Source organism: Chlorocebus sabaeus, chromosome 4 (genome assembly GCF_047675955.1).
Source record: "Chlorocebus sabaeus isolate Y175 chromosome 4, mChlSab1.0.hap1, whole genome shotgun sequence".
In the NCBI taxonomy this organism is placed as follows: domain Eukaryota; kingdom Metazoa; phylum Chordata; class Mammalia; order Primates; family Cercopithecidae; genus Chlorocebus; species Chlorocebus sabaeus.
The window spans coordinates 51,962,007-51,983,179 of NC_132907.1; the positions used below are offsets into that span (position 1 = coordinate 51,962,007).

The 21,173-nt window shown below is 42.8% G+C and overlaps 1 long non-coding RNA gene across 1 annotated transcript; it reads right to left on the reverse strand.

The window, feature by feature from the left end:
- Positions 1-3,152: 3,152 nt before the first annotated feature.
- On the reverse strand, positions 3,153-20,558 carry LOC103215206 (uncharacterized). The gene is made up of 3 exons (XR_490052.3): positions 14,076-20,558; positions 11,623-11,687; positions 3,153-6,860 (listed from the first exon to the last, which is right to left on the reverse strand). It is a non-coding gene; the product is annotated as an uncharacterized lncRNA (long non-coding RNA).
- Between the last annotated feature and the right edge of the window lie 615 nt (positions 20,559-21,173).

Sequence of the window (21,173 nt, forward strand, 5' to 3'; positions counted from 1 at the left end):
CGCCAAATCATCCCTGTCTCCCCAACCCCCATCCGTGGAAAAATTGCCTTCCACAAAACCAGTCTCTTGTGTCACAAAGGTTGGGGACCCCGATGTAAAGAACACTGTTAATGTCTATTTCCTGCCTTCATCTGGAGGGCCACAGTCAGTTTTGAAGTAATTCCAGCAAGTGATCCACCCAGTTGTCCCCTCCAACTCTGTTAGTATCTAGAGCTCCTCAAAGACCCTCTGGAATTTAGACTAAAGCAAGATTGCGCCATTGCACGGAAGCCTGAGCGACCCAACTAGCGAGACACTATGTTTAAAAAAAAAAAAAAAAAAAAAAAAAAAAAAAAAAAAAAAAAGGGCTCTGAGCTGGGTCCCTGCCCCCTTTCTGTCTGCTTCAGGCCCATATATACCAATCTTGATTTACCAGCTTGAAATACATTTCACAGGTGGAGAATAGGGAAAAGCTTTATTCAACACATGTACAGTTTCAATGGAAGAACTATCACAATTGTGAGTACATCAGGAACAGTGAGTTCCTTAGCACATTGCATATTATTCATTCCATGAAAAGAGTTTCTCTAAATGAAAAATGTTTAGGACGTTCAGGAGGGGAAGAACAAATTAAGGAATGATTTCCACAGCAGAGACCTCAAGGCTCTTGTGCGTGCAGGGCACAGTTCCAGCGTAAAAGTCCGCAGGGACAGAATGAGGGTCCCCACTGGGGGGCCTCGGGCTCCTTCCAGGGCAGTGTTCGTTGAAGCAGGTTGTACCGCAGGCTTGGTGAAAGACTGGGGTTCCTCTCCTTTCCGGGTTCCTTCCTGATGGAATCGTGGGTTTTCAGCAGCTTCCGGGGGCGGCCTGGACTGCAGAGGTCGCCATGGGCTTGTGTCCTTCCACCTGCGCAGGCGCTGGCATCTCCAGGCTTCATCAGACCGCTTTGGACCTCGCCGTAGGTAGCATTTGCGTCTTCTTGAGGTGACTGAAGCCCGTCTTTGGTTTCAGCCATTGATTCCTCGACATAGGAGTCTCGAGGCCGTTTTTGGCCCCTCTCATCTCCGGGAAGGGCTCCGTGCCCGGTGGAGGCGCAGCGCAGCAGCCAGCCCGCAGCAGAGCTCCGGTAGAGCTGATGGCATTGGCAGGAATGGCGACTCAGCACAGGGAAGTTATCCAGTGCCCAGGCCCAAGCTTGCTCTCGGTTCAGGTCCCGTGGCATGTGGGGCTCTGGACCTGCCTGCCTCCAAGAGAGCTCTTCCAAGGTTGGTGGATGAAACTCCATAGCCTCAGCCTTCCAGGGCTTGACCTGGCCTAGCTGGTCTAGGAATAGAGCAAATGACTCAGTCCATCACTGACTGTGGGTTTTTATAGCATTCTGTCTTGTACAGGAAGTCGGACATAATACAATCATGTGGGGATTAACACTTATTTGCCCTGCTTATTGCTTCAGACAGTGAAAGATTATGGTGAAAATGTTATCATTTCGGAAGGCCCTATTGAAAGCCCTTGGGTTTTTATTGGATCAGGCGGTAATAGGGTGGGGCAGGGGTTGAGAGAATGGATCCAGTTATTGGCAGTTTTTAAAAATTTCAATAAGAAATTGGCATTTTTCAATATTTTGCAATTAGGTGAGATGTTAGGTGTACACTTCTTATAGATATGCTTTATCAAATTAAGGGAACTCTCTTTTTCAATTTGCTATGATGATTTTTATATTAATAATAAAACCGAGTTGAATTTTCAAAAAGATTTTTTTGTATCTTCAGAGATTATCATGTATTTTTTCTATTGCTAATGTGGACAATAACAGATTGATTTTCAAATAACAGACCCAAGTCGAGTTCCTGATAAGCTCCATTAGATTATGATGCATTTTTTAAAGTATATTACTTGATTCAGAATGCTAACATATTATGATTTTGCCCCGTAATTTTGAGAAATATTCCCTGATGAAAAAACTGAGGAGGGGCACTAGAGTGATGAATGAAATGTGCATATAAATACTTAAATTTGCTAATATTTAAACAGGCCTTTCTGTGTATGTTGTTGTCCCACTCAGCCAAAGACTTTTCAAATACAGGAAACGTGTTTCATTTGCAGCATGTCAACAGTCAAGATTGGCCTCAGTCAGTTCTATTTTTGAAAAGACTCTGAAACAAATTTTAGTACAGAGTAAATTTTTGAGTATTCCAACAGCAGGGGAAAAGCACTGAGGTATATGAGGTGAGCAGAGAGACATATTTTATTTGCTTGGCTTTCCCCTCAAAATATTGCTGAAATAAACACTCGTGTGAGATTGCTTTATTAAAGAGTGGTCCTTACAAAGTGGGAGTGAGAAGAAAGAGGAGAGGGGCAGGGACGAGTATATTCAATGCTATGCTTCCTAGTTGCTCAATCTTGTATCAAGCATGACCAGAGGTGACTTTACTATCAAATCTATAAAATTTAACTTTAAGGCAAACTTCCAAAGAGTTTGTAAAACATTTGTCCTAAAACATTTTTGTAATTCTCTCATAAAGAAAATCCCCTACTTCCTGTATGAACACTGATTCCACAAATTTGAACCCACTCTGAACACCACTGATTTGTCTATCTTACGAACCATCTTCTGAGAGGCCATATGAATAACTGCTTCTCAGCACAGTCCACTTAGGAGGAATAAAAGGATGGAATATATCCACTGTTGAAGAGATAACACAATTCTCACAACAAAAGACCCCAGTGTACCAAACAGAAGAGAGAGGGAATACTAGTGTATTGAGCTGGCATTAACATGCATATAAGGTAGCCTGAGAACTACAAAGTTAGGCCTCATCTCATACATTTTCAGCAGAGCAGGGGGAAGCAGGATTAATTCCTTTCTTTCTTCAAATAGAGAACACCTTGCAATAGTATCTTGCTATCTGCTGAGAGACCCTCAGCTCATTCTAGGGGTACTTTTAAGAAATGTCTACATAGTATTTGTCCCATGCCTTGGATAAATTGCTACGTTGTACAAACTTGAGATTCAGCTTTACCTTTAGAAGGACTAATCTAAATTCCAACAGCTCAGCTATGGATTAAGACTCACCATATTAAATGTGATGTTACTTTTGCATTTTTACATGGTGTGTAGGAAAACAAACAAAACACTCTCAAATAGTATAAGCATAAAAAGATTTATTATGGGATAAAAGTCACTTAAAATCTGGTAGAAAAGTATAGACACAGATTTTAGGCTGAATGTCAGGGAATGATTTTCTGAACCACATTACAAACTGGTTCTCTAAAAGACGTTGCTGTCAGACATTAGTAAACACTGTAATTAAACAATTCAATCAAAGCTAAATCAAAACTTCCATCTTTATCTAATTATGTATCATGTTTGCCTGGAAGCCAGTAGGCCATCTTGTGCAGAAGACTACAAGATTCTTTTAGTCTAGATACCTCCCACTTAGGTCAGTAATAGCTATTATTTGCTTTCTCTGTGTCTATGGCTGTAATAATTTTTTTTTTTTCTTTGAGACGGAGTCTTGCCCCGTCACCCAGGCTGGAGTGCAATAACGTGATCTTGGCTCACTGCAACCTCTGCCTTCTGGTTTCAAGTGATTCTCCTGCCTCAGCCTCCTGAGTAGCTGGGATCACAGGTGCCTGCCACCACACCTGGCTAATTTTTTGTATTTTTTGGTAGAGACTGGGTTTCACCATGTTGGCCAGGCTGGTCTCAAACTCCAGACCTTGTGATCTGCCCGCCTCAGCCTCCCAAAGTGCTGGGATTACAGGTGTGAGCCACCACGCCCAGCCAACTTTTTTTTTTTTTTTTTCCTTAAATTTTAGAGACTGGGTCTCACTCTGTAGCTCAGGCTAGAATGCAGTGGTACCATAATAGCTCACTTCAGCCTCCAACTCCTGGGCTCAAGCAATCCTTTTGCCTCAGCCTCCTGAGTGGCTGGCACTACAGGCGGACACCACGACATCCAGCTATTTAAAAATATTTTTTATATGTATAGAGATGGGGTTTCACCATATTTCTTGGGCTAGTTTTGGGATTCTAGCCTCAAGTGAACCTCCTGCCTCAGTCTCCCATAGTGCTGGGATAACTGGTGTGAACCACTATACCCAGCCCATAATAAAATTGTTCTAGTCTTAGAATCTTTGTACTTTATATTCTCTCATGAGGGTAACTCCACCTTTAGATTTTTTCCTTCTTTTTGAGACAGGATCTTGCTCTGTTGCCCAGGCTGGAGTGCAGTGGTGTGATCTTGGCTCACTGCAACCTCCACTTCCCGTATTCAAACAATTCTCCCACCTCAGCCTATTGAGTAGCTGGGATTATAGTTGCAGGCCACCATGCCCAGCTAATTTATTTGTACTTTTAGTAGAGATGAGTTTCCATCATGTTTGCCAGGCTGGTCTCAAACTCCTGGCCTCAAGTGATCTGCCCATCTTGGCCTCCCAAAATGCTAGGATTACAGGTGTGAGCACTGCACCTGGCCCAGATTTTTTTTTCTTTGCTTTGTTCATTGCATTATTCATATCAAAGTGGAGGTATCTCTGATAATTCTGTTTTTACTACACTAGCTAATATAGCATCCTTTTAGTTACCTTTCCATCTAACTTGCGTTAGGTTTCTTGATAGTATTTATCACATAAACACTGTCTTATTTATTTGTTGTCACGCTTACTGCTTTGTTTTTTTTCAGCCCCTGATTGTGTCAAACACTTTATGGCCAAGTCCATTTCTGCTTGTTGATCACTTATCTCTGGAACTTTGATCACTTTGTAGCACAATATAGACACTTAGTATTTGTTAATGAAGAGACAATGTATTAAAAGACTGGGTGTGGTGGCTCATGCCTGTAATCCCAGCAGTTTGAGAGGCTGAGGGGGCAGGATTGCTTGACCCAGGAGTTTGAAACCAGCCTGGGTAACATAGGGAGACTCTATCTCTACAAAAATTTTAAAAATTAGCTGGGTGTATGGTGTGCGCCTGTAGTCTCAGCTACTTGGGAGACTGAGGTGGGAGGATTGTTTGAGCCTAGGAGACTGAGGCCGAAGTGAGCAGTGATGCCACTGCATTGCAGACTGGGTGACAGAGCGAGACCCCGTCTCATAAAAAAACAGCAAAAGAAAAAGAAAGAGTAGTCCTCAGAGCTCTATAACTGATTATAAACCACCCTAAAAAAGGATCAAAGTAAAACAATGATTGTGGATGACAAAAGTATTAGAACAGCCATGGTTAAAGACACATTTGACAAGGAAATTTGGTTACATCTGTGGTACTTAACAATTTAATATAATAATCATAATTAGTTCTCATAACATATTCTAAGACATATCAGAATCACAGGAATCTCATACAATTTTGGAACACATACTAATAACACATTTATATAAATAAAAGTCAAATAAGGTTACACACAATTTCATATTTATTATACCAAGTAAGCCAAATATGTCTCCTTGGATTTCAGGGGATGTAATGTCAAAAAAATTAGTGAGACCAAAACCCTAAATTTAGATTTAGATTTTGGAAAGTTTGTGAAACATCAAAGCTTGAAAACACAATATCACAAAATAGCATCACAGGTCATTGTAAAATAAACCATTCATTTAGTCAAAGTGGTAACTCAAATATTTTAAAAACAAAAAGGCAAAAACTTTTACTCTTTGAGACTGACTTTCCCAAACAATAAAACCTAATAAACACAGGATGAAGTCAATTAAATTTTACAGACAAATCTATTAAATTTTAATCATCTTGACCATAAGATATAATTTTTATAAACCTTCTCATAATCTTTCATAATTTTTAAGTAACGAATGTGTTAATGCTCCAAGAAAACATTGTTAATCTGACCCACATGCTTGTCTTGAATCAGTGTTCCTTTGATATTAATGTTTAATTTATAGACTGGGCACAGTGGCTCATGCCTGTAAACTCAGCACTTTGGAAGGTCTAGACAGGAGGATATCTTGAGCTGAGGCGTTCAAGACCAGCTTGGGCAACATGGTGAAATCTTGTCTCTATAAAAATACAAAAATTAGCCAGACAGGGTGGTGCACCCCCGTGGTCCCTGCTACTTGGGAGGCTGAGGTGCCCGTCTTGCGGGGCAGAGGTTGCAGTTAGCCAGGATAATGCCACGGTACTCCAGCCTGGATGACATAGCTGGACTGTCTCAAAACAACAACAAACGCAACTGTTTATTTATAGAGAAAAACTCTGAACTAATTTTATCTCTTAAAATGGATCCTTACAAGCTCACACACCCACTTCTTCTGCAATAGTCTCTGGGAATACAGGGGTTGAATAGTTTTAATTTCTGGACCCATGTCTCATGACTGCAGCTTATTCTGATTTTCTTCTTCTCCTAGGTCTGAAGATGAGGCTTCAACTGCTGTCAATGTTTAAGATTTAGCCAGAGTTGGTGACTTTCTTAGATCCAGGAGTCAAAGCCCTTTAACTTAGTAGCACAAGGATTTTAAAAGAAATACAGAAAGTTACATGGATATAATAACTTTAATTTTTACAAATCTTCCCAAAGAAGAGGTGTGGTGTGGAGGTTGGGGAGAAGAGGTTGAGGGAGGAAGCAGGTCACAATTGAACTCTTGACTGTTCCAGGATAGCTGGCATGAGTATGGGGGCCACACAAGAAATAGAAGGTGAAAGGACAGGGCCCAGAATATACTGAGCGCAGGCCTTGCAGTGTCTGGGTCCTCCAGGCCTCTTCTGCAGAACCCCAGGCCTCTGGCACACGGGGAAGAAAGTGCTGCGCTATCGTTTGTGTCCAGGAAAACCAGGAACTCTTGGACTCAGGAGCCACCAGCTTTTGCAATTTTATATTCTTCTGGTCCTGGGTGTTCCACAAAGCTTAGGAACCTGGCTGGTGACATTAATCCTAGAAGCAAATTGCATATGAAAATGGAATTAATGACATTAACATCAAATTCTATCATCTCATGTGAAAGCTATACAGAGTCAAATAGTTTGGCTCAGGGCATGAAAAGAAAAATCAGTACTGGGCTTATGAAGAGAAAGCTGTTCTGGGGGACCCTGGTTTATAGAAAGTTTATCATTTCCCCAAATCACATTGCTAGTCCTGAGCAGAGACTGGAATTCTGTTCTGCCAGGAGAAAAATGCTTAGGGGCGACTATCTATTAATGAACATTTGGGATGTTAGTGAAGAGCATGCAAGAGCGGGTGCCCAGTTCTCTCTGTAAAATACACATAAAATTTACCATCTTAACCATTAAGCATACAGTTCATAATGCTTTGCAACCATTGTCATCATCCATCTCCACAACTCTTTGTATCTTCTAAAAGTGAAACTCTGTATTCTTTAAAGAATAACTCCCCACTTTCCTCTCCCTCATCCCTGGAAATCACCATTCTACATTGTGTCTATGATATTCACTATCCCAAGTACACCATGTAAGTGGAATCATACAGTATTTTCTTTTTGTGACTGGGCTTATTTCATTTAGCATAATGTCCCTTAGGTTCACCTGTGATGTAGCATGTTAGCATTTCCTTCTTTTTAAAGGCTGACTGTCTATATGTACCACGTCTTGCTTATCCTTTCATATGTGAATGGACACTTGAGTTGCTTCCTCATCTTTGCTATTTATGCATAATGCTGCTATGAACTTGGGTGTACACATATCTTCCTGAGACTATGCTTTTAATTCTTTTGAGTATATGTCCAAAAGTGAAATTGCTGGGTCATATGGTAATTCTATTTTTAATTTGTTGAGGAACTTTCTGTTTTCTACATTGGCTGTACCAATTTACATGCCTACAACAGTGCATGCATAGGGGTTCCAAACTCCTTATATCCTTGCCAAGTCTTGTTATCTTTTTTTTTTTTTTTTATGGTAGCCATCCTAGTGGATGTGCAGTGGTACCTGTATCTCATTGTAGTTTTGATTTGCATTTCCCTAAGAATTAGTGATGCTGAACATTTTTTTTCTATGTGCTTATTGGCCATTTGTATGTCTTCTTTGGAGAAATGTCTGTTTAAGTCCTCTGCCCATTTTTGAAATGGGTTGTTTGTTTTTTGATCATGAGTTTTAGAAAGTGTTAATTTATTCTGGATGTCAATACTTCATCAGACATATGTTTAAAAATATTTTTCCCCATTGTAGAATTGTATTCAAACTATCAGCGGTTATTGGCAAGCAGTCTATTATCAGTGCATTCAGGGCTATTCATTCTCTATCTATTCCCTCATCACACCCCATTGATCAGTTACTATTTCAGAAACCAGAAAGTTAAAGGCAAGGGAAAAAGTACACAAGGGAATTTCTGGCAATTTTTCATGTTTAATGATTTTTCTCTTCCCCCCCACTTTCTTTTTTTTTTTCTAACATTAGGGTCTTAGGCCTGCCAAAAGAACATTTCCCTCTCTCTCTCTCATTCTCTCTCTCTCTCTCTCTCTCTTTTTTTTTTTGATGGAGTCTTGCTCTGTCAGCAGGCTGGAGTGCAGTGGCACCATCTCAGCTCACTGCAACCTCCACCTCCCTGGTTCAAGTGATTCTCCTGCCTTAGGATCCGGAGTAGCTGGGATTACAGGTGCACGCCACTAGGCCAAGCTAATTTTTGCATTTCAAGATGGTCTCGATCTCTTGACCTCGTGATCCACCCGCCTTGGCCTCCCAAAGTGCTGGAATTACAGGCATGAGCCACCGTGCCTGGCCGAACATTTCTCTCTTAAATGTATTTTTCTGACACCCTTCTTCCTGTCTGTTGTCCTATCTCCCAGACCTTAGAATGAGATCTTAGGTAAGGAGGTCTTACTAATTAACTGCACTGTTATTGCTTATTTTTTTTTTCTTTTGAAAACTAGGTCAGACAAAATTCGAGCTATTTAGAGAGAAGTACCACAGTTTCTCTTACCCCTACTTCACAAGTTGGTGACAACTATGAGAACAACGATCAAACCAGAAAATCAATGTATTTAAATAAAAACACATCAGTGCCTACAGCATGCAACAAAATAATTAGTCCCTCAGGTAGTCCCTATTTCATAAGCAAACACGAACTGGAGGTATCAGAATTGAGGATGAAATCCTTTGATTAAACATGTGAACACTAGCAATGCTCTTACAATCTACTATGAAATGACGGATGATTTTTTTCTGGATATGATATAGCCTCAGAACAGCGAGAGAAGCACAGAGAATGTTGGTGACAGGAAAAGATGGAAAGGGTGAGGTGGATATCTTAGTTAATAAAGAGGTGGGGTGAAAGGAGTTTAGAAAGTAGCTTCCGGAGAAGGAAGTCTGAGCTTTCACGCACCATGGAACTACTACTAGGTAAAACATAGCCCCCAGAATTTCTGGAAAGGAGTAATTAGAATAAAATTCTACTTAATATTTATTATTTTACATGGTGCTAGACTATGCTTAAGGAAGGATACCCATTAACCTCACTGATATAATGAGTACTGCAATTATATCTGGTTTTACTAATAATGGAAATGAAACACAAGGATTAAACTAACTTCTGAAAGTCAAAGAGGTGAGAAATTTGAACCACAGCAGGATCATGCCAGAATCCTAACATTTAAACCACTAGCCTACAACACAGGCCAGGTGTTTGATTTACCATGTCTGATTTCACCTTTGTCCCAGAACTCAATCCCACTCCCATTCCAAGACTGGGATCCCCAAACCACAGAGGTATCTGTGACTTCCTTGGACTTCCAGGACACACTGGATAGGAGGCTTAACCTTGTGTGTGGGTTTTTTTTGGAGTTGGGGTGGGAGCATTGGGAGAGGGAGGAGGGTTTCAGTAAACACAGGTGGTGATGACAGGACAATCTGAAGATGCTAGGAGAGACCCTAAGCACATTCTAATGGAAAATGTCTTAGGCCTGCCAAAAGAACATTTTTCTCTTAAATATATTTTTCTAACATCTTTCTTCCTGTCTGTTGTCCTATCTCCCAATCTTAGAATGAGATCTTAGGGAAGGAGGTCTTGCTAATTAACTGCCCTTTTATTGCTCATCTTTTTGCTTTTGAAAAGTAGGTCAGACAGGGCCGGGGGCCGTGGCTAATGCCTGTAATGCCAGCACTTTGGGAGGCTGAGGTGGGTGGGTCACCTGAGGTCAGGAGTTTGAGACCAGCCTGACCAACATGGATAAATCCCGTGTCTACTAAAAATACAAAATTAGCCAGGCATGGTGGTGCATGCCTGTAATCCCAGCTACTCGGGAGGCTGAGGCAGGAGGATCTCTTGAACTGGGGAGGTGGAGGTTGCAGTGAGCTGAGTTTGCGCCACTGCACTCCAGCCTGGGCAACAAAGAAACACCATTAAAAAAAAAAGAAAAAAAGAAAGAAAGAGAGAGAGAGAGAAAAAGAAAACCAGGTCAGATAAAATTTGAGCTCTTTAGAGAGAAACACCACAGTTTCCCTCACCCCTAGTACACAAATTGTGACAACTATGAGCCCACCCTGATTAAAGGAAAAGGTATAATTTGACAACCTGGAGAAACATAGATAGCACTGGTTACTGCATAGAATCAATAAATATGCTGACTCTAACTTGAAGCACTGTTTTGCACTATAAGTAGAACTAACTCTCTAGAGGTTCAGTTTCTCCAGAGGATGATATGGTACTCTCAGCAATGATAACTTTACTTCTAGGAACTTATGCTGCAGTGCAGTCCTTATGCGTTAGTGGTTATGGATTATATGATACAATATAGTCTATAAACTGGATGCTGCTTTTAAAAGAAGACAGTATTTTCCAATAAAGAGGGGGAAATGTCCAAAAACAGTAATAACTGACAAGTTATTTCTCCCTCTATACAATTTCTTTGAAGGAAAGTAATATTCATGTTTGCATTTGCATAAAAACAAAAATATACTCCAAAATATATAAATAGTAGTAACTTATCATTTGGGAGGTTGGGAAAAGGAAGGTATAAGTTCTGATTTCACTTTATGCCTTACTGTCTCATTTCATTTTTAAAGTAATATGTATTATTTTGATAGTAAAAATGTTTAGGAATAATTTAAAAGTAATAAAAGAATTTTAATACTAGTCACTTTAAAAAATTACACTAGGTATTGTTTATGGAAAAAATACTAGATGATAGCTACTCTACGAAGAGTTTTATTTATACTATCCCATTTGGTTAGGTGCCATTATTTTGTCCATACCATAGGTAAGGACGTGTAGTTTACATAATTTAAGTAATTAGTCAGCATGAAGGGAGGCTCAGCAAGTCTTTATCTGGGTAATCTGGTTTCCCACTGGGAAACCCCACACCTCTGTGTTATCACCACCTAGCACTGTGCACTCTTTCTCTCTATACTTACCCCATTTCTATGAAACACCATCTAGGTATTAATAAGACTAATTTGTTTGCAAAATAAATTTTGTCTCTTTAAACTTGGCCTAATTATTTACACAAGTGCCGCAGGAATACTGATTTACCACATAGGCTCTCTTTAAGTTGGCTTACCTGGACATTTTCATAAGGAACCTCAAATTAGACTTTTAAAAGTGTCCAGATGCTAGGAAACCAAACCAGGATCTTGCTATCATACTTTGCCTGCAATACCTAGAAATTAGGATGAATTCTCCTTTTCTTAAGGTCCTCCAGATACTCTGATGTTCCTGGTCCTGTCAGGAAGTGACATTTCTTACTCACCTGCGAGGAAAGGAACCCTTTTAAGCCAGGACAGTTTTTCATGTCTGAGTGTGCTGTTTCTGTTCCTAAAAACCATGAAAGAAATAAAACAGTGATATTACATTCAACAGGGTAACTCTAAATCCTTGTTCTACCAGTGGAAATATAATATCTCTAGGGATTAAGCCTGATCTCCAGAATTTTCCCAAGACTATAGGAAAATAACATCCAGATATTTTAAAAAAGCACCTGCAAGATGAGCTGAGGGTCTCTCAGTATACAGGAAACTGTCACAAGGTGTGCCTTTTTTCTTTTGAAGCAGCAAAAGAAGTTCTCATAATTCCCAAGGCTTTGCGCAAAACATAAGAGATATGGCCCAGCTTTGTAGCTGTTGTCATGCTACCTTACATGCATGTAAATCTGTTAAGGCTAACTCAGTATTAGTGTTCTCTCTCTATTGGGTACTCAGGGGCCTTTTTGTTGTCAGGATTGTTTTATTTCTTCCACAGTGGATATATTATTCTCATTTCTTTCCTTCTAAATGGATTATTCTTAGAAGCAGTCATAGATAGGGCTTCCCAGAAGTTGGTTCCACGTGATCAAGCAAACAGTTGTGTTCAGGGTGGGTTAAGTTCCTGGAACCTAATGTTCATACAAGTAGTAGGGGATTCTCTTTTTAAAAAAGATTGTTGGGTGCAGTGGCTCACGCCTATAATCCCAGCACTTTGGGAGTCCAAGGCAGGTGGATCACCTGAGGTCAGGAGTTCAAAACCAGCCTGACCAACATGGTAAAACTCTGTCTCTACTAAAAATACAAAAATTAGCCGGGCGTGGTGGTGGGCACCTGTAATCCCAGCTACTGGGAGGCTGAGGGACAAGAATCACTTGAATCTGGGAGGTGGAGGTTGCAGTGAGTCAGGATCACGCCACTGCACTCCAGCCTGGGCAACAGAGTGAGACTCCAACTCAAAAAAAAAAAAAAAAAAAAAAAGAATAAAAAATTCTAGTACAAAATTACAGACCTGTTCGAAGGACTCCTAAAAGCTAAACTTTCTTACCTGCATGGTAAATTTGCCTGTGGCCTTGCATGATATCCCATATGGGCCAATGAGGTAGGAGAGCATTGAATTGCCCCTTACTCCTTTCTGTTCCACTTCCTCTCCTAACTTCCACTTTCTCAAAAAAAAAAATTTTTTTTTAAATTAAAAAGTCTCATATAAGTTTTCACTTTAGCTAATACTGCCTGGGGAAGCCAGACCAAAAAAATATGCTGCTCTGCTTACCTTATATGCTTTGACTTTTTCCTCTGCCATTTGAATCCCCAATAATTCAATCTGTATTGAAAAGATAATGAGGATGCCTACAAACGTGGAATAATTCAGATTAATATTGACCTTTGAATAGCCTGAATGAGACCTCTTGCCAGAAATTTAAAAGTCCGCCTGAGTGGGGCAGAAAAATACATTAAAAGGCCTTTTTAAGTATCAAGCAGGTATGAATACTTATAAGCCCATTTTGTTTATTACTCTTGTCAGTTTCCCATTTTTGGTCAGCCAATGTCTCTCATGATCAAAGATGTTAAAAATTATGAGTAGTGTCTTAGCATACTGAATCCGGCAATATATATATTTTAAAAGCACATCATGATATAGTAGGATTTACTCCAGGAACTCACATTTGAAAATCAGTCAATATTATTCACCACCCTAACTGTAAAAATAAATAAAACTGCATGATAGTATCAGTAGATGTAGAAAACCTTTTTAAAAGTTAACCTCTCTTCATTATTAAAACAAAAAATATCTTAACAAATAGAAAAAGTGGATTCCCTTATTTAATTATTAGTATATCTATAAGAGACATACACTTAATATTCCACTTTGAAAGAAATAAAAATGTCTTACCCCAAAATATATATCTTTGACATATTTTGAGATGGCTGTCAGAGGCAGCAAAAGAAGTAGCCTTGCAATGCCATTGTGTGTGGGAAAAATTTGCATCTGTAGAAAATCTGCTTTGATATATACAGGCCTTCTCTTTTCCAGATGTAGGAAGGATTAATGAGAGCCTGACACATTTAAAGGTCTTAAGGAAACAATTCTCTGAGGGATGCTATCTGTGACATTTCATGTACATAACAAGACTACCATTGCTAGCAGACCTCATCTTCTCTCCCTCCTATAACCAGTTCTGCCATGATCCACTTCTTTCTGTAACCTCAAGCTGGTATACAAGCTCCTGCACCTTACTGGGGGGTTGGGCAATCATACATTTCGTATGTGTTTTCCCCTGTTAATCTTCTGTTTTTGTGAGTTGATTTTACAACAAACTTTCAGAGTGCTAAGAGAAAGATTTCCCTTGGCCCCTAGAAATCTGATGTTGTAATCAGGAACCCAAAGTTTGGCTCTTTTGAAAGTCCACAGTTAAGGAAAACCAGGAGCTGATCAGCCAGCCTAAGGATAAGAATTTCTTACCAGTCAGATTCCAGGCCCCTCTCTGTGGAATTTGGTCAAGTAGACAATAAATATCACTCTTTGTTCATTTTTCCTGTCCAAAATCTTGACTGATGGGAGAAAAGGATTTGTGTGACCAGTGCTGGTGTATTGACTCTGGTGTACTTTCTGGTACTTTGTGGTATGAATTATATTGTTTCATCCATTTCCTCCTAGAGTAGTCTTTTCTTTGTCTTTCTCTTTCTGTGTTGTTCTGTCATAAAGAGGTGTACAGGTTGAGGTTTTTCTCTTATCTCGTTTTGTTTTGTTTTGTTTGAAATGGAGTATCACTCTATTGCCCAGCCTGGAGTGCAGTGGTACGATCTTGGCTCACTGCAACGTCTACCTCCTGGGTTTAAGCAATTCTCCCACCTCAGCCTCTCAAGTAGCTGAGATTACAGCTGCGTGCCACCATGCCTGGCTTATTTTTGTATTTTTAGTGGAAACAGGGTTTCACCATGTTGGCCAGGCTGGTCTTGGAACTCCTGACCTCAAGTGATCTGCCCACCTTGGCTTCTCAAAGTGCTGGGATTACAGGCGTGAGTGTTTTGTCTTGTTTCTTAAGAGACAGCATCTTACTCTGTCACCCAGGCTGGAATGCAGTGGTGCAATCATAGTTCACTGTAACTTCAAACTCCTGGGCTCAAGTCATCCTCTTGCCTTAGCCTCCCCAGTAGCTAAGACTACAGGCACATGCCACCATGCCCAGCTAATCTTTTAAAAATATTTCTGTAGAGATGGGTCTCTCTACCTGCCCAGGCTGCTCATGAACTCCTGGCCTCTCAAAGCACTAGGATTACAGGTGTGAGCCACCATGCTTGGCCTGAAATAATCAATATGCCAGAGGTATATTGATATATTGGCATATTGGGGTGGTGTATTCTGGTCTCTTACTGTCGTATTTTGAGGGACTGTGTCCAGAATAATCAACTCAGAATTTAGGTTGGTATCTTGAACTAGAGTATTAGGGAGAAGAGACACAGTAAAATCACACACACACACACACACACCCTATATTAGAAGACGGGCCTTAAATTCACACTAAAAGTTGATTTCACACTGAATGGTAAAATTACATTTATCTATTCAGCCACAGGCAGAGCTATACAAACTCAAACTTCCCTAAGTGAGGCTGTGCCTCTACAAAATGGAACTGAGAAGCAAGCCCAGTACAAAGCATGCGCTCACCACAGTTTTCAGTTGAGAATGAAATCAGATAAAGCACAAAATACAGTTGGCACAGTGTCTCACAAATAATGATTTTTGTGCCATGAACCACTCAATATGTGAGGAGAAGTAAAAGATGAGGCAAGAAGCTGAAAGTATTTATGATAAATTGCACCTTATAAAAAACCAGAGGAGTGAGGAACATTATTTTGCCACTTGCCCAACCATTTCAATGTATTGAACTACATTGTGAAAAAACAAATATGATCATATAGAACCCAGTAGTTCAAGACCAGACTGGCCAAAATGCCAAAACCCCCTCTCTACTAAAAATACAAAAAAATTGCTGGCAGTTGTGGCTGGTGCCTGTAATCCCAGCTACTTGGGAGGCTGAGGCATCAGAATAGTTTGAATCCAGGAGGCAGAGGTTGCAGTGAGCTGAGATGGTACCACTGCACTCCAGCCCGGGCAACAGAGCCAGACCCTGTCTCTAAATAAATAAATATTTAAAAAATCACAACTCCAATCTCCATGCTATTTCTAAGAGGTAAAGGCACTCAAGTTTTAAAATAAAGGAGTGGATACCTGAATTTAATCAATTCTAGGGTAAATATTTTTCTCACTTTAGTGTCTCTGAAACAGGTATGTATTTTTACAGGGGTGGCCTCCTACCATTATGATACTTTAATTTGCAGCATTTTCCCCTGTTAATGGTGTAGGTAATAATGTCTCTGGTGACCCCTTCTTAAAGAGTTCCTAATCCTGGCTTTATTTTTATTTCATTTTATTTTTTGAGACAAAGTCTCACTCTGTCACCCAGGCTGGAGTGCAGTGGTGCCATCAAGGATCATCTTTCACTGGAGCCTGGACCTCCTGGGATCAAGAGATCCTCCCACCACAGCCTCCAGGGTAGCTGAGGCTACAGGAACCCGCGACCACATCTGGCTAATTTAAAAAAATTTTTTGTAGTGGCAGGGTCTTGCTATGTGCTTCGGGTGGTCCTGAACCCCTGGGTTAAAGTGATCCTCCCGCCTGGGCCTCCCAAAGTGCTGGGATTACTGGAGTGAACTATGGCTCCCGCTCAGCTTTTCCACTAAAATGCTCTGCTGGCGGGAAATGAGGAGTGCGAAGCAGTGGGTGGGGCTTTTCTTTTACAAAGGCTCTGCCTGGGCTGTTACTTCTGGTGAAGTGCTTGTAACTTTTTAGGTGGAAACGATGCCATTTTTCCTTTATTCTCTCGTCCCTAAGACCAGGAGGCAATTGGAGGATCCTCAAATACCAGGGAGAAACCAGCTAGCAGAAGTAGTATAGTGGGAGGGGAAGACCAAGGCAAATGCCTTAGGAGTGGATGAGAATTGCGACTTCAAATTGGGTCTCCTGACCTGTAAAGGCCCTTTTCTATGCTCCTCTGGACCTGTCCTCTGCCCAGGTTCCTCTAGAAAAGGATGGAATTGGTTGCATGGTATCTTCTGGGTGAGGTTGGGAGAGGATGCGGAAAAGCTCCCGGTAGGGTCTGTAGGTCTCTCGTGAGGATTTCATGGGATGTGTAGATTTTTGGGGAAATGTGAAAGCTTAGAGGAAAGGGACGTTTTTCTTCCGGGCAGAGGCAGTTCCATATTTCCCATGGGAAAGGAGTTTTTAGCTGCACTCTGACTGAAAAGTGGGAAACAGAGAATTCGAGCGCTTGAATATTCGCCTGCTTTGCATTTCCCGAAAGACAGAGAAAACATCAGTGATCCATTCCACAGATCAAGGGTATAGGAAAGTGGACAGCAGTTTGAGATGTTCATTGGCCTTGGAGAGGGAGCGGACCTCTGCCATCAATGCCACTTCCTGCGCCGGAGTCTTGCAGTCCATTTTCTCTCCTATTCTCTTCCATCTACAATCCCCAAATAGCAAGGATATCTAACAGTTAATCATCAGAATAAACGAGTGGTTCCCACAGAATTACATCCCGCAGGAGAGGTACGGGACCGAGAGAGTCGGGGATCAGGCCTGAAGGCGCGGTCAAAAAACGCTGTGCCTTTCATTATCCTCGGAAACCTAGGCCGAGTTTCCAGTTTGTAAGGGAAGCAGTTGTCCGCCCCTCCTGTAGGATCCTGAGAGCTCTGGACTGGGAGGAGACTCTGGGACCGAGGGGTGGCCTGGGAAAGTCCCGCCGCCATGGAGGTTGGAAGGGCTGTTTCCTGCGTAGGAAGCTGTTGGCGATCAGAATGGATTTTACTTTGTTCCTGGAACCAGCCGCCTCCGCTTGGTTCTGGGCCCCTAAACCGCCTCCTCCTCTCAGGCACTATGCACTGGGTTGAATGCAGGAACAATACAGACTTCCCGCCCAGAACGGAGACTCACGCCTGTGATTCTAGCACTTTGGGAGGCCCTGGCGGGCGGATTGCTTGAGCTCAGGAGTTCGAGAACAGACTAGGCAACAAAACGAGACCCTGTCTCTACGAAAACTACAAAAAATTAGTCGGGTGTGGTGTCGCGCACCTGTGGTCCCAGCTGCTCCACCGGCTGAGGCGGGAGGATAGCTGGAGCCCAAGAAGGCGAGGCCGCACTGAGTCGTGATCACGCCACTGCAGCAGCCTGGGCAACAGAGCACGAGAAAGAAAAGAAAAGAAAAGGAAAGAAAAGAAAAGAAAAGAAAGAAGAAAAAAAGGAAAGAGAAAGAAATGAAAGAAGAAAGAAAGAAAGAGAGAGAGAAAGAAAAATACAACAGACTTCCCTAAGCCCGAGAAACCAGCCTTGGGAATCTAGAGTGGGTAGAGGCCGCAGGACTTTGGTAGCAGGGAAAGCACAGTGGGTCCATCGCTGCACCGCTCCTTTCCCGGTGCCGGCGGTTTCTTTCTTTCGTTCCTTCTTTTTTTTTGAGACGGAGCTCACTCTGTCTCCCAGGCTTGAGTGCAGTGGCGCGATCTTGGCTCACTGCAACCTCTGCCTCCTGGATTCAATCCTCCTAGATTCTTCTGCCTCAGCCTCTGGAGTAGCTGGGATTACAGGTGCCTGCCACCACGCCCAGCTAATCTTTTGTATTTTAGTGAGATAGGGTTTCACCTTGTTGACCAGGCTAGTCTCCTGACCTCAAGTGATGCGCCCACCTCGGCCTTCCAAACTGCGAGGATTACAGGCGTTAGCCGCCGCGGTCGGCCGTGGCGCCAGCGGTTTCTCACTGCCATTGCTACTCCTTTGTCGGCGACAGCGGACGCTCTCCGGCGGCGTCAACATTCTTTGCACCAAAAGTTGTTTTTTGCAACAGCACAGGCATTTGCTGCGGGCAAGTGCTTGCAGGATCCCAGCGCCGCTGGTCCTCTCCCCCACAAGTACGTGAGTGTCCCCCGCCCCACAATCTAATCGGTGTATGGAGCCAGAGGTTTCCCTGCGGCACTCTCGCCGGTAGCGTCCAGCGAAGCCGGGGAATCCGCTGGCAGCAAGGTTGGTTTCACTGAGTCTGGAGTTTCTCGGCACCTGCGCTGCTCTGCGCTCTGTGCTGGCCCAGGCAGGTCTCAGCACCACTATGTGCGGGGTAAAGGCATTTGTCTGTTGCGGGTAGGAGAGCTGTTATGAGAGGACTAAAAGTTTATAGTAGAGCCCAACTGGCGGTTTCTTGATCGTATAACCACTAGTTCCGCGGAGCTGGATGTACTTCAGTGGCAGTGTATGTTTCTCTGTGGCATCCCCACAGCTTCCGTCCAAACTGCGGTGTTTCGCTGGCACCACTGCCACGTAGGTCAAGTTCTTCAGTGGCTGCGCGGTTCCCTGCACCGAAGTCACCTGCTTCTGATCCGCGCTTTCTCCCGGATGGCCGACCAGTTTTCTGCTGGGTGTGCTAGATAGAGTTTCCTGGTCTCCGTGCGCCGCTTTCTCCATCCAAGACCCTCTAGTGCCGGTATCACGGTCGCAGCACCCGGGGTTTCCATTGGCTCTTTCGCCAGTGGCGCGGAGTCGGCGATTTTTCTGTCACAGCACTTGTACGGAGTTTCTCGATGGCCGAACCTCTCTTTTTTCTCAGAGTCGATGGTTTCTTGGTGACGGCGCGAATCTTTTCCTTGACAACCCCGCCGGCTGGCGTCACTCGCAGGCTCCCGGCACCGCCATTTCGCCACCCGAGGTCTCTTGGTCGCAGCACAGCTCGTTGGTCTGCGCCTCCATTTTCTCAATGGCCGCAGCACCCAGGTTGCCGATCTGAGGGATTCGGAGTCGCAGCTGCCGCAGTTGCGCCGAGCCTGGCGTTACCCGGCGGAGGCGGCGCTGGGCTGGCGGAGCCCACCCCTCCTCGGAGCCGGTGGCAGGGGAGCTGCCGGGGCGCCGTCTCTTCCCAGCGCCGCCGCACGGACTCCGGCTGAGTCTCCAGAACCCAGTCCGGTGGCTGCGCCGCTCGGGTTTCTGTGACAGGACCCCACGGTTTCCGGAATCGTTGGCTTCTCGGTCCTAGCAAGTTTCGATTTCGCGGGGCCTGCGATTTCTATCCCTTGTTCAAGGCGTGCAATAGTCACAATCTGATTTCTCAGCCCAAGCAAATTCCGACTTAGGACAAACACCAGTCTGGCCCTGGCTGCGATTTCTAGGTAGTAGGAAGTTACTGTTTGGTGGTAACGAGGCTGAGTCACCCTATGACTCATATCTCAGCAACTCCGGGTTTCCTGTAGCCTCGGAAATCGAATCCTAACAACCCCGGGTTAGCCCCGCCTCAAGTTTCTTAGTCATTGCAAGTTCTGGTTTCCTACTGGTAAGCTCTGCTTTAGTTGCGTAGGAGACATTTAACTCCTGTAGAAATCTGGGTACCAGCGAATGCGATTTATTATTTTATTTTATTTTATTTTATTTTTATTTTTATTTTTTTCTGGCTTAGCGATGACCTGTTTAGCAGGGCCTGGGAGCTCTTATACTAAGTTTGGTTTCACAATAGAGGGCCCCGGCTTAGTTAAGCTTGTGTTTTTTAAACTCCTCTGGAAGTCAGGAAATGCAGGCAAACGCGATTTTTCAGTTTCGCCAAGCCCCATTTGACAATAGAGAGTCCCGCCGAACGCTACTTTTTTTTTTTCTACGATTTTATAGTCTAAGCTAAACAGTTTTAACCGTGACTATTATTTCTTTATTTAATTTTATAGGAAATTTAGACTTAGTTGTAACATGTACCGATTTAGATAGGATAGAGGTATCCTAATCGTAGGATTGCATTACAAACATTTGTAATTTCTTCTTTGTAGGAATGGCTCTCAGTAATTTTCGCTTATTTTTAAATTGTCTTTTTGTGTCTTGCTCTGAGAACGATGTTACTAATGTGCTTGCCTTTCATTTCTATTTGCATTTTAGGCTTCTATTATTTTTACATTGTATTTCTGTTAATGTATTTTTTTTTCTACTAATTTTAAATGTCTCAGCTTCGTGCTCCTTGACTTGCATGCTCAGGACGCGGGGAGCCGATCTCGGTCTCAGCCTTGCTGCTGCCAGGTCCCAGGTTCAGTCTGGCGACTCCGCTTCCTATGCGGAGCTGTCGGTTTTGCGTCAGCACTTTTTTGCCAGTAGCGCCCACTGGGCGTTTTCTCAGTTGGTGCACCAGTCTTAGCGCCCAACAGGACGTTTCACGTTCGCAGGGCCGTAATTCTCTGTGCTGTCTCTTTCTGGGTCCTAGCAACGCTAATATCTCGTAGGAACTTCCGGAACCCCTTTTTACGGTGCAGACCGGTGACTGCACCCAGCCGCTGTGCTCTCTAGTAATTCCACAATACCGTTAGTCGGGGCTTTTTCTCTCACAACACATTAAAACGGATTAAAACACATTAAACGACTTAAAACACAATAAGATGCCACAACACAATTTTCTGTCACAACACATTTAAACACTGTCAGTTCATTTCTCCAGAGAGGACTCCTATCTAAGAGCCCGCAGTTTCTTTCTAGCAACACCATTTATGG